The 17598-nt window shown below is 29.3% G+C and overlaps 1 non-coding gene across 1 annotated transcript; it reads right to left on the bottom strand.

The window, feature by feature from the left end:
* Positions 1-16492: 16492 nt before the first annotated feature.
* TRNAS-CGA (transfer RNA serine (anticodon CGA)) lies at positions 16493-16574 on the bottom strand. The gene has a single exon. It is a non-coding gene; the product is annotated as a tRNA-Ser (tRNA).
* Between the last annotated feature and the right edge of the window lie 1024 nt (positions 16575-17598).

Below are 17598 nucleotides of genomic sequence, written 5' to 3'. Positions count from 1 at the left end.
TTTGTTGAAAAAATTACAATAAAAACAAATTAAATTTTTTTAAATCGTTTAATAAAATAATTTATTTAAATATGACATGACCATTTAAAAAAACATAAACATTCAATATTTCTACTACTATATAATGAAAATTTACTTTTTACAAGTCAGTAGCAAGCTAACAGATTCATACAAAAAGAAATAGCTACTAACGTGGAATAAATAAAATAGACAAGTGTCTATTGTTTACTGGTGCGATACTGAAGGGGCAAGCAATTTAGGACAGGTGATTTTTATTCTCCCTATGAAGCGGATCTCAATTTCACTTTTGCCATCAAATTTATTTTTCAGAAAATTAAGAATTGAGAATTTTGGCTTCAAATCATAGAGAACTCTTTCAACATACATGCCTATATCATTTAATGTCTTAAAGAATGTTATGAATAAATTATTAATTAAGAAAGTTTATTAGCTGCTAAAATTCATATATTCTTTTAGTGTAGCAATTAAGTCTTTTATCTTTTTTTTTTTTTTTTTGCAAAAGTCTCTAACGTTACATAATTGCTAGCAAAAGTCTCTTATCTTTTAATTTTATCATTTGGTGATTTGTTTAATTTTATTTTAGTTTTATTTGGTGATTACATGGGAGGTTGTAGCCCATGTTTATGGTTGTATTGTAGTCTACCCTTGTGGTGGATTGTAATCTGCGAATGATTCTAGTGTCCCAACACTGTGACAAAGTTAAAAATCGAGATGCTTTAAATTCTATCATGAGCTGTACTTTATTTGCATGTTGATATCTTGCGACAGAAATTAATGTGGCGGCCTCTGGCGATGACATCTGGTGGCTAAGCAAGGGGAAAAATGGCAAATGTTGCTGGGCTTGGGCCTTCGGATTGGACCTTTTCTTTTTAGTTTTGTCAATTTTTTTTCATTTGTTTCAGATTTAATTCTTTCTTTCTCTTTCAATTTCAAAATGTCAAAATACAACTTTAATTCCTACAAAACAACAATAAATTAAATCATAATCAAATATTTTTATTCATAAAATATATCATATTAGTTAAATGAAAATAATAATTAAAACTTAATTTATTTTGACATTTAAGATCAATAAAGTTGCACTTTTCACCTCTAATCAGTTGTTGATCTGAAAATCTATTTTTCATGTTTTAGGGTTTTAGACTCTCTCTACAACAAAAGTTATTTTCTAAGCCTCAAAATTCAATTCTCTTCTTCTCATTGTATATATCTCACGTGTTGAGAATTGTCCACTCTAGTCTAGTTGATTCTAATGATACTTTGAAAGGCTGCGAAGAAATTTGAAGATTGGTTCAGTTTCTTGGTGATACCCTGCGACAGAAATGATACAAGGGTTAAAGAAACTGAAGGAATGACTCATTAATTCCGCTACACAATAATGTAAGTATTCTTATCATTATCTCTGTTTGAATTCAATTTTAGAAACACGTACTAGATTTTCTTATATTCATTTGTTTAATATATGATTTACATGAAAATAAACAATATCCTGCTATAAGTATTCTCAACAAAATTAAAGTTTAAGTTTTAATTAAATATCTAAGTCTGGTTAGGTTATTAATTATTTTAGATTTTATTTACATTTAAGTTTCTACGTTTATGTATTTGACATAGTTTTAATATTTTTTTTTGCTTTTGTTTTAATTATGGTATTTTAAAAAATCCATGTCATTAAAAAATTACCAATTTATCATCCACGTAGACAAATAAATTCATGCCACATGGACCCTCGTTCATCCTTTTTGGCACTTAACGATCAAAAGTGGACGACTACAAGGAAAATGTAATAGTCGGGAGTATTGCCGTCAATTTTTTTTATTGGGGTTATTGGTGCATGAACTCGAAAAGAATTGAGGGTTTTGCTGCAAATTTCCCTTAATTTAATTTGAGTAAAGAATATATTGGTGTAAAGTTGAATAATTGAAAGAATAAGTGATTCATGCGCATAAATGTTATTTTAGTAAGCTTAAATGTTTAATTAAATTAAGTTTTAATTTGTATTTTCATTTAATTAATGTGATATATTTTATAAATGAAAAAAATGATTTTAATTTAATTTATTTTTATTTTGCAAGAATTAAATGCATTTTTGTGTTGTTGAAATAAGGAAAGAAGAGAAAAAAAATGAAAATAATTAAAGGTTTAATGACATTTTTACTAAATAATGCAAAACCAAATAAAAAAATTGTTAAGTGTTTTGCACCACGTGTAAACAGATTAACCATTGTATTGTGCAGAGCACGCACTTGAAAACATAAAGTCCAAAAAATAATTTTTCAAAACATAAGGTCCAAACAAGTAATGAGACATAATACAAGGTTGAACACAAAATATAAACCCTTTTAAATAAGAAAAATATATTTTTGTTTTTTTTCCAACAAAACTCATCTTGCTCACTACATCTATCTTACTAAAGTTTCTCGTCTGAAACTACTAGCGATCACCATGTATGTCTGGACAAATTACTTGCTCCATAAATCCAATAGAGACAACCTTGATCGTGTCTTTGTGATATTCAATTTGAGAGACGATACAAGAATCAACGAATTTGAGGTACTGAAGCTCGATTTGGAAAGCATGGAAGGAAGGTTGAGATAGTCTTTTTTTCTTTTGAGATTGTTGGGGTCCTTCTCAGCACTGCCATTGTTAACCAATGTTTGGCAACAAATGCCAAGGTGGGGAGCATGCTGAGGGGGACTGTTCGAAGAAGACTTCTTCGATGAGAAAAACCTGCCTTCAACACTACTATAAATATGAACCCAGTATATATATATATTTATATTTATATGTATATGAGAATTTTTCTATAGGGCTTTATTTTAAACCCTACTGGTAAGACTTTCAGTGTTCTTGATCCGTTAATAGTTTTCGACACGATTTTTTTTTGACTGTGTATATTATAGCTATTTAGAGCATATTGCAAAATTTCATAAAATTCTGAATAGTTTACCGTACAAAAATGTTGTTACACGCGTGACTAATTTTTTTTTTATGTGCGTAGAAAGCAACATGTTTGAATCTAGTTTTCGGTACTGTAAACTATTCAGAATTTTCTAAAAATTTGCAGGATGCTCTAAATAGCTACAATATACACGGTTATAAAAAAAATTCACGCAAAAAACTATTTACGGGTCGAAAACTCTGAAAGTCATACTAGGAAGCTTAAAATGAAGCCCTATAAAAAAAAATTCATATACATATCCATATCACTTCAAGATTCAAAAACTTATTATTGGCTCACGCATCTCTTCATCTCAAAACTCAAATTAAATCTATAGTGTTTCTATTTTTGCTCAAGAAAATTTCTTTTTCGTTAGAATCTTTGTTTGATTTCTTTATAAAATCAAAATATTGATGCCGTTTGATCTGAATTCTCAGTAATGGATCTGCTCATTTTCTTGGTAAAATGGCAGATAGGCCACTCAGTTACTAGAATTTTAAAGATTTAATTAAAGTATATACAAAGCCAGCCAAAGGTTACTAACTTGGGCTGAAAAAATAATGATGCAAGAATATAACAGTATATCACACCGTACTCTTCATTCACTTCAACTTGTGTCATGGAAACCATTTTTATAACTAAGGTGAGTTTTTTCTTCTATTTTTGTTAGAAACCAGGGAATGGTTTTCTAGAAACCTGTGTGAGTGGTTTCTCATTTGTAAAAATGAACAGTATGATGTATCGTCCTATCAAAACAAGGTATAATTGTGTTTATTTTTTTATTAAATAAATAAATAAAATATGACAACTCTGAGCCACGTGGAATGATAGTTACCCGAGCCACATGACATGACAGTTGGCATATTTATTTATTTATTTATACTGACCGGACAACTTTTTACGAAGTAGTCACTATCACAACTCTACTAGAAAATTGTGCAAAATAGTCACTATCACAACTATTTTCCTAACCTAGAGAGAGAAAGAAGAATAGGTGTGAAGTAAGACGAATGAAAGAAAAATACTAGCCAGTATAAATAAATAAATTGTGCGTAATTGTTTGAATTTTGGTTTAAAAGTTGTGCAGTCAGCATAAATAAATTACAAAGATTGATTTGTATTTCATAGTCGTCGAAACCAAAGTCCACAAGTCATGACGAGTAGACAAATCTTTGTACAAATTACAATGTCGGCCGCATTTACATCCTACGTGTCATATAAAAATTTAAGCATCGATGACATCAGTTGTGCTAATGGCCAAGGAAGTTTCTTTGAAGTTTCTACGACTACTGGTGCGGATCCTCCTAAAACCTATAAATTCACACATGACTCATTCTGTTCTACAAGAGTTTTCTCTAGTCTTTCGACTGTACTACAAGAGGCTAGTACCTCATTCATTCAGAAATATATATATATATATATATAAATGACATCGAAGGGGTTAACTTCATCATCTACCAAGCCCGGCGCTGCTCCGCTGGACCTGGAGGCAGGCCTGAATAATGCCCCTCCAGAAGCTGCTGCTGCAGATCGACCAGGGCGACCCGTTGAGTTGGTGTGGACAGAGCTTATTATGGGGTTCTGCTTTGCATCGGCACTACAGATATCAACACTGTGGTGCCAGATTCAATCCAAGTTGGTTCCAAACATGGAAGTGGTATCAATGGCTATCGTACTCTCCTTCTCTTCAATCTTTGTTAGCAAATACATTGCCACCAAGCTCCCTCAAACAGCTCGAGTGCTTCGACAATTTGGAGTGTTGTTTACGGTGACTGCCTTCTTCGCCGCCATTACTGTTCCGCTGAACAAGCCTCTTCTCATACTCGCTTGGCTTCTCTATGCTGTTTCCTTCATCACCATCGCAGTTTGCAATGCTTCTTCTAGCTTTATATATATATATAAATATATAGGGGACCGTAGGCTCTAATGTTATAACTCGTGAACAGTTTTCGGTGTAATTTTTTTTTAATGACCGTATATTGTAGCTATTTAGAGAATCATGTAAATTTTTAAAAAATTTCAAATAGTATACTGTACCGAAAACTAGTTTCAAATGTATTATTGCACGCATGACTAATTCTTTTTATGCGCGTGGAAATCAACATGTTTGAATCTAGTTTTCGGTAATGTAAACTATTCGCAATTTTTTGAAAATTTACAAATACTTTAAATAGCTACAATATACACGGTTATAAAAAAAAATTACGTCGAAAACGGTCGAGAAACACTGAAAACCCTACCAATAGGACTTAAAATGAAATCGCTATAGAAAAATTATCTTATATATTTATAGAGGCGCTGCAGTTTAATCAACAAAAAATAAACCCTCTTTTCTGTTGCTTGTTGTGTTTATTTGTGGGAGTTTTTTGTTTTGTTTTTTTTCCTTAAAAAAAAGTCTGTTTTTTTGTGGTTCTAGTGGGATTCGAACTTGAACTTCCTACTTGGAGTCTTTTGTATGTTCGAACAAATAAACATAGTGAACCCTTTGTCCTAGCGGATCTCAATTTCACTTTTGCGGTCAAATTTATTTTCAGAAAATTAAGAATTGAGAATTTTGGCTTCATATTAAAGAGAACAAGGAGATTCCTTCAACATACGTGCCTCTATCATTTAATGTCTTAAAGAATGTTATGAATAAATTATTAATTAAGAAACTTATAAGCTGCTATTTTTTTTTCCAAAGTGTAGCAATTAACACTACAACAATTATTAGTTTCTATAATGCATGATTATAATCCAATTAAAAAAGTATTATAATAACACACAATAATTATAATGTATATACGTACTATGTACATGTACTGAAGCTTTTGGTTTTTACAAAATGGGCCTAAAATTATAAAGTCAATAAAGGCCCAATCAAATTAAGTATTGCCATACGATTTTTGTGTTACGTGATAGTTAGAGAGAGACATGTGACTAACTTTCTGTAAGTGGTTGATGATTCTTTCCAAATCTGAAGGACTAAAGATCATCATGATCAACACTAAATGTATATATATATGACTATATGTACTTTATTAACTAGTCTATAAGTGATCATTATTCTAAATAATATCATATATATGTGTAATCCAATCATTTAGGTATATATTTATTACACCAAAAAGTAAGTCACAAATAATAAAGATGTTGATTGTGGTATTTAATGCTTCCATTTTTATAAAGGAAACAAATAAAATTATTAAAGGTGGTGGAATAATTAATAATTAATGTTTGTTGAGAGAGACACTGCAGAAACCCAATGCTTGCTCTTGTTGAAATAGCCATATACTGCCTTTCACAGCCTAAGGACATGTGGAGTGAATCCAAAAGTGATTGTAATTTGTAAGAAAGCAGAACTTCTAGATTCATATAAATACATTTATAATTACTTTTAAGCCTTCAGAATTAGAATTTCTATGCTCCAATGCCAGGACTATCTCTTTACTTGAAATTTCGAAATTACCAGAGGTTTCACTCAAGCAGATAAGCAGTTTATGAATTATAGTTTCTCCTTTTTAAGCCAATAGAGCTAAGAGAGAAATAGTATTAGGCTAGTTCAGTCACTCAGAGGATATATATGAATCAATCAAGCAGCAGCAGTTACAGTAGTGCAAAAAAAAATCACCAAACAAAGTTTCAGAAATGTATTATTGTAGTATTCAATAATACTCTCAATATAAGTGTAATAAAGTCTTATGAAAACTATTAAGGATAATGATAATTTAAACATATTAAAATATTAAAATAATACCAAAAAAGTCTTATGATGGAGTTTTCAATAATACTTCAGTATAAGTGGAAAAATGTATTATGAAAAGTGTCGTGACTTGCGATAACACAGTTTTCCTTAATGCTTCAAAAAGTATTTTGATAACTGTTTTATAATACTTTTTTGGTATTATAATAAGCATTTTTTCTTGTACTGTAAGTATCTTATCTTTTTTTAAGTTAAATAATTAAGACAAAATAATTTTATTTAACAATATATCCGTTTCTTTATTTTTTTCTTTATATTATATAATGTTATATTTTTATTAATTAAAATAATAGAAAAAATTAAAAATAATAAATTTGGATTATACAATTTTATTTCTTTCTCCCTCCAAAATTATTAGTTTTTATTTATTTATTTCTATTATTTTAAATAAAAATGTTTAAAAATATAATATTTAAATGATGTAAAAAAAATAGAGAAATTGATATATTGTCAAAAAAATATTGTCTATACAGTAGTAGAACCACAATTTGTCAAGGGTAGTCAATAGCCTCTTAAAAAATCTAAGGAGTAATTTTTTTATATGTTAATTATAAAGTATTTGATCAACTTGAAAAAAAATTATATTGAAATTGGTCGTTAAAGTCTCAATTCTTTCAAAATTGAAGCATTTAAGTCGCTGATCTTTTATTTTGTAGCGGCAATAGTCTCTAACATTCACGTTTAATTCTCAATTTAATAGAGGGATAACGTTTTGGAGAAAATGTGCAACAATTATGTAACGTTACATACAATGGTAGAACACAACAAAACTATATACATAAATAAAAATCTCACTGTATATAATTCTTACAAACAAGAAAGAAAATAATACCCAACAACTTGAAGAAGAATTTCTTGTTGCCTTGGTTCTCTTATATAATTGTCTTGGTTCTCTTAAATATCCAAGTAGAGTTTTAGCCTACAATACAAAATAAACACCATTAAAGTCAAACCAAAACTAAAATAAATTCCAAAACTCATCAGAACTTCCAAGGCATAATCAATATGATATATCTGTTCTTGTGATTTTAAACAATAATCACTACAACAGAAAAGAGTATTAGAGGCGGAGGCTTCCGCCAGTAATAATAGGGCACTCCGCCGGTAATACTCGGTCGGTGATTAGGGGTATTACAGGCGGACTGACACCCCGCCGGTATTCTATTAATACCGGCGGATTAATTGGGGCGGGACTCCTGGTGTAAAAGAATAGTCAACCTCGTTTGACTTATTTAATACTAGCGGATCCCGCTCCTATTATTCTGCCGCTAATAAATTAATATTATTAAAATATAATAATTCGTTTGATTTTATTTAATAATAAATATACATATAATACTTATATAAAGATACTAAAATTAAACATAAATTAAATTTAATTATTAATAACACAATTAATATTCATCAAACAAAATTACATATAAACTAATAATAAAATTAACATAATAAAAATATCAATTGTCTTAATTTAATTACATATAAACTAATCATAAAATAAACATAATTAAATATCAATTGTCTTAATTTAATTAAAAAATATAAATTAATTATTATTGTTTGGATCGGGCCAACCAGCCGAGAAATATTCATTAACATTCAGGTCAATATCTTGATCACCAATGTTAGGGCGCGACAATGGTGGTGAAGCAAACTATGGTGCTCGTGGTGAAGGGTAATAAGTTTGTGGAGACTGCTACTGCGAAGATATCTCTATAATTGATGGAACCATCAATCATAAACATACCGGGACAGAAAAAATAAATTAACTTCTAATTAAATACTAATTAATTTTTTTTAATAATTTTCAATTAATTATAATAATACTAATTAACTAAATCAAATAATATTTATTACAATTCTCATTCTGTTGACATAACATATAACAAAAAAAAAAATTAAAACTACTTTACTTAATAAAATTTCACAAAAAATTTGATAGCATAACAATTTAAAACGATCATTTCAAAAATTTTAAAATCCTCCACTCAGAAAATCCCATAACATTTATTATAAGATATATAATTTTTTTTTTTTAAATTTTGAAAACATAATAACTTAAATTTTTCATATCCCAAAAATTAAAATCTCCAAACAACAAACCTAGAATAACTAGAACAACAAAATATTTATTAAAATAATATTACAACACAAATCAACATAAACCATATTATGATTAATACAAAAAAACAATAAAAAATAATCTGATTTTTTTTCTTTCAAAAGTTTGATGCTCTGCTAAAAAAATAAAGCAACATACTAATTTTTTTAATAATCAAATCTCATTATTTTAACAATAAATTAAATACAATATAATACAACACAGAAATCTATTTTTTTAATAAGACCAAAGCAATTTTTTTAATAATTATTATGAAACCAATATCATTAAAAAAAATACATACACTGTTGGTGGTCCAAAAAAATAAACATAATTTAAGAAACAAAAAAATAAAATAATAACATCATTAAAGTAGGAAATAACTTATAAAAACACAAACAAAATTTAAAAAATATGAAATCCAGAAACAAATCCTATTAAAATAATTTATTAAACAACACAATAAACTTAAGTTATACTGATTGCTTTTGGTGCCATGGTGTTTCTTTATTTGTTGCATATAGAGAAGCATAGAGTATTATGCAGATCACATGATTATGTTGCGATGGGAAGGCAATACCGTATTGGTGACTTAAGAGATGAGTTGGGTTATGAAAAAAATGACTCATCAGTGGTTTTGACAAAGCTGGTTATGACTGGCTCAGTATGATTCTGGATTTGGATTTGTTAAGTAATTATGGGGCAATGCTAAATGGTAAGGAAAATATAGTAACTCTTGGGCTTGAGAGTGGAAATCCTTGTGATAGTTGGCACTGTGCATGGTTCTGTATGCTTAGGGTAACTGTATTGAGAGCTAGAGTTTTATTGCAGGGAGCTGCATGGAACTCTTAGCTAGTGTGGTGGATACCACTTAGATTGTGCCAGTGGAGTCAGGACAGACTGGATTAATCTATGAGTTCTGGATGTGTTTCCAGGAGGTTTGCCAGAGTTTCTTTTATATGGAGAGATAGTATGGCTCAACAGAGTTGTTATAATTAAAAGCTTAGCAGTGAGTAAGATGGTGTTCTCCAAGGTGGATCTTGGATCTAGTTAGGACCAGTCAGAGACCAGAGAGGAAGTTATATAAAAGACTGTGTTTGTATCAGATAAGAGTACTGTCAGTGCTGAGTTATGATTTGGGAATTTGTTAATGCCAAGTGTTTATGAATCAGATGAACACAGCATTCAAAGGATTATTTGAATGAGATTTGTGATCGTCTTGGACAATGATGTTATGGTATTTTCTCTGCGGAGATTTGCCAAAGTTAAAGAATGCCTTAGGGGCAGGAATGTCCTTGGGTAGTAAAGATATTTCAATGAATGTCCTTGAGCAGGAATGTCCTTGAGTTGACCAAAACATACAAAGTTTCTAGTGAACACCCATAATCATTTATTCAATGAATCAGATTACAAAAACAAATGGAGACCAATCTTACCCGATACTTGTTGCATGTTCTGAATCTTAGTTTTTTTTTTGTTTTAAATTAGAAATCAGAAACATTAATTGTTTTTATTTTAAATTTTAATAATTTAACCCAATCGGGTCGTGCCACGTGTTTCCTGTATACCCTAACGGCTCAGGGACCAACGGCTGCACCAAAACATTAACAGTAGACATTATTGCCGCCAAAATTTTTACATAAGCATTTAAGTGCAACAAACTTAACTACAAAGGCATTATTGCCGCAAATATCATTTTCTTTTTTAAAAAAATGAAAAATAACTTTTTCTATTCTTGTGGATTTTTTATTAAAACAATATTATTAAATAGAGTTTATATCTTTTTGGTTCCTGTATTTTTTGAGACTACCTCTTTGGACTTTGTATTTTAAAAAAATTATTTTTGGACTCTATATTTTGTAAAATAATTCAAATAGACTCCTAAACTTAATTTTGATGAAGAAAAAATTGAATATAACAACACAATTTTTAAGCAGAATGATTTTATTTTTGTACTGAATTGTTGGTTTGGTTAATTATTTGTGATTTCAGTTGAGAAAACTTTGACGAAAATCGGGTTTAGGGTTCTATTTGAACCATTTTACAAAACATAAGGTCCAAAAAGTAATTTTTCAAAACACATGGTTCAAATAGGTAATGAGACAGAACACATGATCCAACAAAAAATATAAACCCTTTTAAATAAGCAAAATATTTTTTTTGCTTTTTTCCAACAAAACTCATCTTGCTCACTACATTTATCTTACTAAAGTTTCTCGTCTGAAACTACTAGCCATCACCATGTATGTCTGGACAAATTACTTGTTTCATAAATCCAAAAAGCTTCCAATGGAGACAACCTTGATCGTGTCTTTGTGATATTCAATTTGAGAGACGATACAAGAATCAACGAATTGGAGGTTTTGAAGCTCGATTTGGAAGGCATGGAAGGAAGGTTGAGATAGTCTTTTTTTCTCTTGAGATCCTTGGGATCCTTCTCAGCACTGCCATTGTTAACAAAGGTTTGGCAACAAATGCTGAGGTGGGGAGTATGCTGAGGGGGACTTGTATTTCTTCTTATTGGATATGAGATGAATTATTTCGAGTCGATCTATCAAGGATTTTTAGTGGAGGCGTCGTGACTGTTCGAAGAAGACTTCTTCGATGAGAAAAACTTGCCTTCAACACTACTATAAATACGAACCCAGTATATATATAAGACAATTCTTCTATAGGGGCTTCACTTTAAGCCCTACCGGTAGGGCTCTCAGTGTTTCTCGACCCGTGAACAGTTTTCGGCGCGACTTTTTTTATGACCGTGTTTATTGTAGCTATTTAGAGCATCCTGCAAATTTTCAGAAAATTTCAAATAATTTACAGTACCGAAAACTAGGTTCAAACATGTTGTTTTCCACGCGCATAAAAAAAATTAGTCATGCGTGCAACAACATGTTTGAACTTAGTTTTTGATATTGTAAACTAATTGAAATTTTCTAAAAATTTGCAAAATGCTTTAAATAGCTACATTACACACGGTCATAAAAAAAATCGCGCCGAAAACTATTCATGGGTCGAGAACACTGAGAGTCTTACCGATAAGGCTTAAAGTGAAGCCCCTATAGTAAAATTCCCCTAAATATATATATATATTTATTTCATGAAATTTTTAACTTATATACATAAACACAGACTTATTATTTATTAAAAAAATTAAAAATTAAAAATTAAAGAGCTTAATTATTAAAATCTAAACTTTACATACGTATGTAAGTAATTTAGTTAATGTATTAATTAATAAAATTACCTGTATTTCTATATTATTATATATTATATAACCTTGAACCAACGTACACGTAAGACTTATATATTATGGGACCATTCAATATTTAATGTACTGTTATGTTTTAATTTTTTATTTAACAAAAAAACAAACAAACAAAAAAATTATAACTCGATCGTATTATTCTCACCCTTTATTATTATTTTGTGAAATATATCATCATATATCATGCTTTCATTGCTGGACGGTGCAGATCGGTTGGCTAGTGCTTGATGTAGAATATTGTTAAAACTAGATGAGATTATTAACATAAAATAGGAGCAAATATAGTGGAGTTATGTACATAAATACATATACATATACATATACAGTGTTATACACAACGTGATGAGAGTAATGTTTTTTTTAAAGGAATGGTGAGAGTGATATGGAGGACTAGTATATATACATCCAAAGCCAATTTGTATATACACCATTCTAAGGATTGTGGTATATACTCTCTCACAAATATCCACATATATACAAGACAATCCCAAAATTATGGTGTCCATCACTTTATTTTTTTAGACTAACTATTATTATTATTATAGAAGATATCATTTTGGTCCATGTATTTTTCCATAATGTACGATTTGCCCTATGTTTTGTTAAATCACAGTTTGGATCATGTGTGTTTACAAAATGGATTAAAATATATAGTATCTTAGACCTGATTTTAGTCAAAATATTTCCAGTTATAAGATTAATTCTTAAATCGTTGGCGATGTGATGGGTTCAGAGAAACAAAAAAAGTAATCGAAGAGCTGAGAATGAAAGATAATATTTGAAAATATTTTGATCGAAATCGGGTTTATGATACTATTTTGATTCATTTTGTAAATTATAAAGTCTGAATTTTCATTTAACAAAACATAATGGTCAATCGCGTATTCAGAAAATATACAGGGGCCAAACGAGTACTTTCCCAGTTTATTTAATTATAATATCCCATTTATTTATTTATTTTAATAGGAATAAAATCCCATTTCAAAAAAATAAAATAAAAACAAGTTGGGACTGGCTTCAAAAAATAAAAATGTAATTTTACCTTTACTTTAGTACTTTTGTAAATTTCTTAGTGAATAAATTTTTTGGAAAAGATGGACTTGATTATTAGATTAATGTAACATATATAATCACCTACCCAATTGGCAATAGAAGAGCAACTACATCCACAAATGAAGACTCAAAAGTATCACACAAATTAATCTTTATCAATGTATCAGCCACTTGGTTCCTACTACGAGGGACAAAGTGATAAGAATCAACATAACAAAAAGAAAAGATAATATCAAATATATATATATATATATGCACATCACTTCAAGATTCAAAAACTTATTTTTGGCTCACGCATCTCTTCATCTCAAAACTCAAATTAAATCTATAGTGTTTCTATTTTTGCTTAAGAAAATTTCTTTTTCGTTAGAATCTTTTGTTTGATTTCTTTATAAAATCTAAATATTGATGTCGTTTGATCTGAATACTCAATAATAGCTCTGCTCATTTTCTTGGTAAAATGGCCGATAGGCCACTCAGTTACTAGATTTTTAAAAATTTAATTAAAGTATATACAAAGGGAGCCAAAGGTTACTAACTTGGGCTGAAAAAAAAAACAAGAATATAACAGTATATCACACCATACTCTTCATACACTTCAACTTGTGTCATAGAAACCCATTTTCATAACTAAGGTGAGTTTTTTATTCTATTTTTGTTAGAAACCAGGGAATGGTTTTCTAGAAACCTATGAGTGGTTTCTTATTTGTAAAAATAAACAGTGTAATGTATTGTCCTATCAAAACACGGTATAATTGTGTTTATTCAAATTGCACGAAATAGTCACTATCACAACTCTACTAGAAAATTGTGCGAAATAGTCACTATTACAACTAGTCACATCATACGCGGATTGGATCACGTACTTGAACTAGTCACATCGTATATATGTTTGGCCGGATCGGACCATAGCCGCATCATATATTTGGACTAGTCACATTAAAAATTTATTTATCAAGACACAAAATTCAAACAAATAATATAATAAAACAAATATAAAAAAATTATAAACTATTTATTTGGGTTGATTTTTATTTATTTGTATGAATGCGTTTATTCAGACAAACAAAGCCTTATTTCTGTGTGAGTCGATTGACATGTGTCGTCCTGCTATTTGGTGCACAGAGAATAAGACAGCAATTTGGACAGACGATCCGCGTCCGAAGAGAATAGTTGTGAAGTAAGGCGAATGAAAGAAAAATACTAGCCAGTTTAAATAAATAAATAAATTACAAAGATTGATTTGTATTTCATAGTCGTCGAAACCAAAGTCAACGGAGCCATGGTGAGTAGACAAATCTTAGTACAAATTACGAAGTCGGCGGCATTTACATCCTACGTGTCATATAAAAATTTAAGCATCGATGACTTCAGTTGTGCGTGACTTCAGTTGTGCGTGTTCAGTTGTGCGTGACTTCAGTTTCCCCAGGGGAGCAAACTTGGATGGCCAAGGAAGTTTCTTTGAAGTTTCTCGACATCGATGACATCAGTTGTGCAGATCCTCCTAAAACCTATAAATTCAACACATGACTCATTCTGTTCTACAAGAGTTTTCTCTGGTCTTTCGACTGTACTACAAGAGGCTAGTACCTCATTCATTCATTCATTCATACATATATATATATAAATGACATCGAAGGGGTCAACTTCATCACCTACCAAGCCCGGTGCTGCTCCGCTGGACCTGGAGGCAGTCCTGAATAATGCCCCTCCAGAAGCTGCTCCTGCTGCAGATCGACCAGGGCGACCCGTTGAGTTGGTGTGGACAGAGCTTATTATGGGGTTCTGCTTTGCATCGGCACTACAGATAGCAGCACTGTGGTGCCAGATTCAATCCAAGTTGGTTCCAAACATGGAAGTGGTATCAATGGCTATCGTACTCTCCTTCTCTTCAATCTTTGTCAGCAAATACATTGCCACCAAGCTCCCTCAAACAGCTCGAGTGCTTCGACAATTTGGAGTGTTGTTTACGGTGACTGCCTTCTTCGCCGCCATTACTGTTTCGCTTAACACGCCTCTTCTCATACTCGCTTGGTTTCTCTATGCTGTTTCCTTCATCACCATCGCAGCTTGCAGATGCTTCTTATAGCTTTATATATACATATACATAGCTCAGTGAACATTCACTTTCTTTATTTTCTTATAATAATATATATAAATCAATTTGTTAGCTTTGCATGTTATACAGTTAATATATATAAATAAATTTTCCAGCCTTGCATACAGTTCGAGGATGTTAGAATATAGTTAGCTATTAGTCAGCTATTGTAATTAAATCAATACTCTTCACTGTTATAACTTTTTGATTTAGTATCAATATCATTTAATACTAATTACATTTGCCAAGAATATGTGTAGATGTCTGTCATTATTATTATTATTGTGTAGATGTCTGCATCATTATTATTATTATTATTATTATACTCCACGCCTGCCCCTATAAAGTATTAGATATAGTTTCTTCCAAATATGGATTTCCTCGGTCTAGGGAAAACATCAACAAAAAAATCAAAAAACAAAATTAAGTCCTTCCGCACGAAGTCATTGCCTTCCTTTATTTTTTAATATAATAATAATATATGTAAATATATTTGTCAGATAATATATATATATATATAAATATATACATCACCACCAAGTATTAAATGATATTTCAGTTGGTGTTTTCTTTCCTATATATATTATTAAGAAGTTCTCCTAATGTACATAGTAGGCTTTTGTTTAGTGTTAGTTTCTTTTTGATGTTTTACTTGATGTTTCTTTCCCTATTATATTATTATGAAGTTTTTCCGTATAGTTAGTTTTTTTTTTCGTGTTTAAAACAAACAACTTAATGTAATAAATGTATTCGTTATCTTTTTTTATTAATTGTCCTTGTTTTAATTTTTCTTTACACCTGATTAGACTTATTGAGACTAACTGTTTATTTATAATTCATTTATTTCTAACGTAATTATTACTATTTTTTAAATGGGAGAATGAATTTTTTTTATTTCTTCCAAATTAATAAACTATTTATGAAGTTATAGATATAATTTAATTAGATATTTACAAAATATTAGTTTACAATTAAGTTATTTTTTCACAAACTATCAATTTATTAAATAAAGAAAAATTACCATGAAATCAGCACAAAAATACAAAATAATAACAACTTAAATTCAATAAGTAACACAATTAATTTAATTTTGAAGTCCCAAAAAAATAAATTATTAATTGTGAACTACTTATTGATATTATTATTTAATTTCTTCACAAATTCAAAACAAAAATATATTATTTTTATAAAGAGTAAAACGTAACAGTGTCACTAGTATATATATATATTAGAAAATGTATTTTCATGATTCCAAAATAATTAAAAAAATAAATCGTCGACAGCAGGATTCGAACCTGCGCAGGCAATGCCCAACAGATTTCGAGTCTGTCTCCTTAACCACTCGGACATATCGACAGCTATGAATATGCTCTTACAATTAAAACTTATATTAATGTTTCTAATTATACGCATAAGAAAATATACTAAAATTAAAACAACTAATTATTTCTTTTGATTTTTATTTTAAACCAATTATTTATCTACTTTGTTTTGTTATGCTCAGCTTAATACTTCTTACAAAAATGATGATTTACAAACTAAGTTTTTTTTTCAATATGTAATATAGCTATTTAGCTATATTTTTTGAAGAACATCAATTAAGAACACTCTCAATGAGTGATTTACTCTATCTATTAAAATACCTCATCAAATCCTCACTTTTTGTATTTTACCTCACAATTTTACATTACACCTTACATTAGCTTCTATATTTTTTTATATCATTTAAATATTATAATTACAATTATTATTTAATAGTTAAAGTTAAATAATAAAATTAAAAATGAAAAAAAATTAGCTAATAATGGGAGAAAGAAAGGAAAAAAATATTAAAAAAATATTTACATATTGATTGAAGTTTACCTACATTTAGTGTAAAAATTATTAGTTTTAGTGCAAAGCTATTATAGATAAATATTTAAAGGAGTCAATGGAGACAATAATTAGTCTTATTTAGCTATATTTTTTACCATTGGATTAATTTAGAGTAACCATTGGGACTGCTATTAGCACCCTCCATTTCACCAAATTTCTTTAGCTAAATGTAGAGAGATTTTTCTAGTTTTTAGTCCTACTTCAAATATTATTTTTTTAACTTTTTATTCCTTTTTCTTTCTTTATCTCTCCATTATTTGTTTTTTTTTTATTATTTTCTCTTTCTTACTTTTTCACATTTTTTTTCTTATTTTAATTAATAAAAAGTATTAAAAAAATATAATATATAAATGATGTATAGAAAATTTAGAGTAATTGATATATGATGATAAGTAAAAGTTATAGGTAAAATAAATAAAAAAAAATAGTGTTTTCGTGAGGTATTTTAAATGATAAAGTAGAATGCATAATAAATTTGTTAACGAATAAAAACTTCAGTTAACGA

The sequence above is a fragment of the Humulus lupulus genome, chromosome 3, assembly GCF_963169125.1.
Source record: "Humulus lupulus chromosome 3, drHumLupu1.1, whole genome shotgun sequence".
In the NCBI taxonomy this organism is placed as follows: domain Eukaryota; kingdom Viridiplantae; phylum Streptophyta; class Magnoliopsida; order Rosales; family Cannabaceae; genus Humulus; species Humulus lupulus.
Note: the sequence above shows the minus strand (reverse complement) of the source record. Positions and strands in the feature narration are given on the sequence as shown.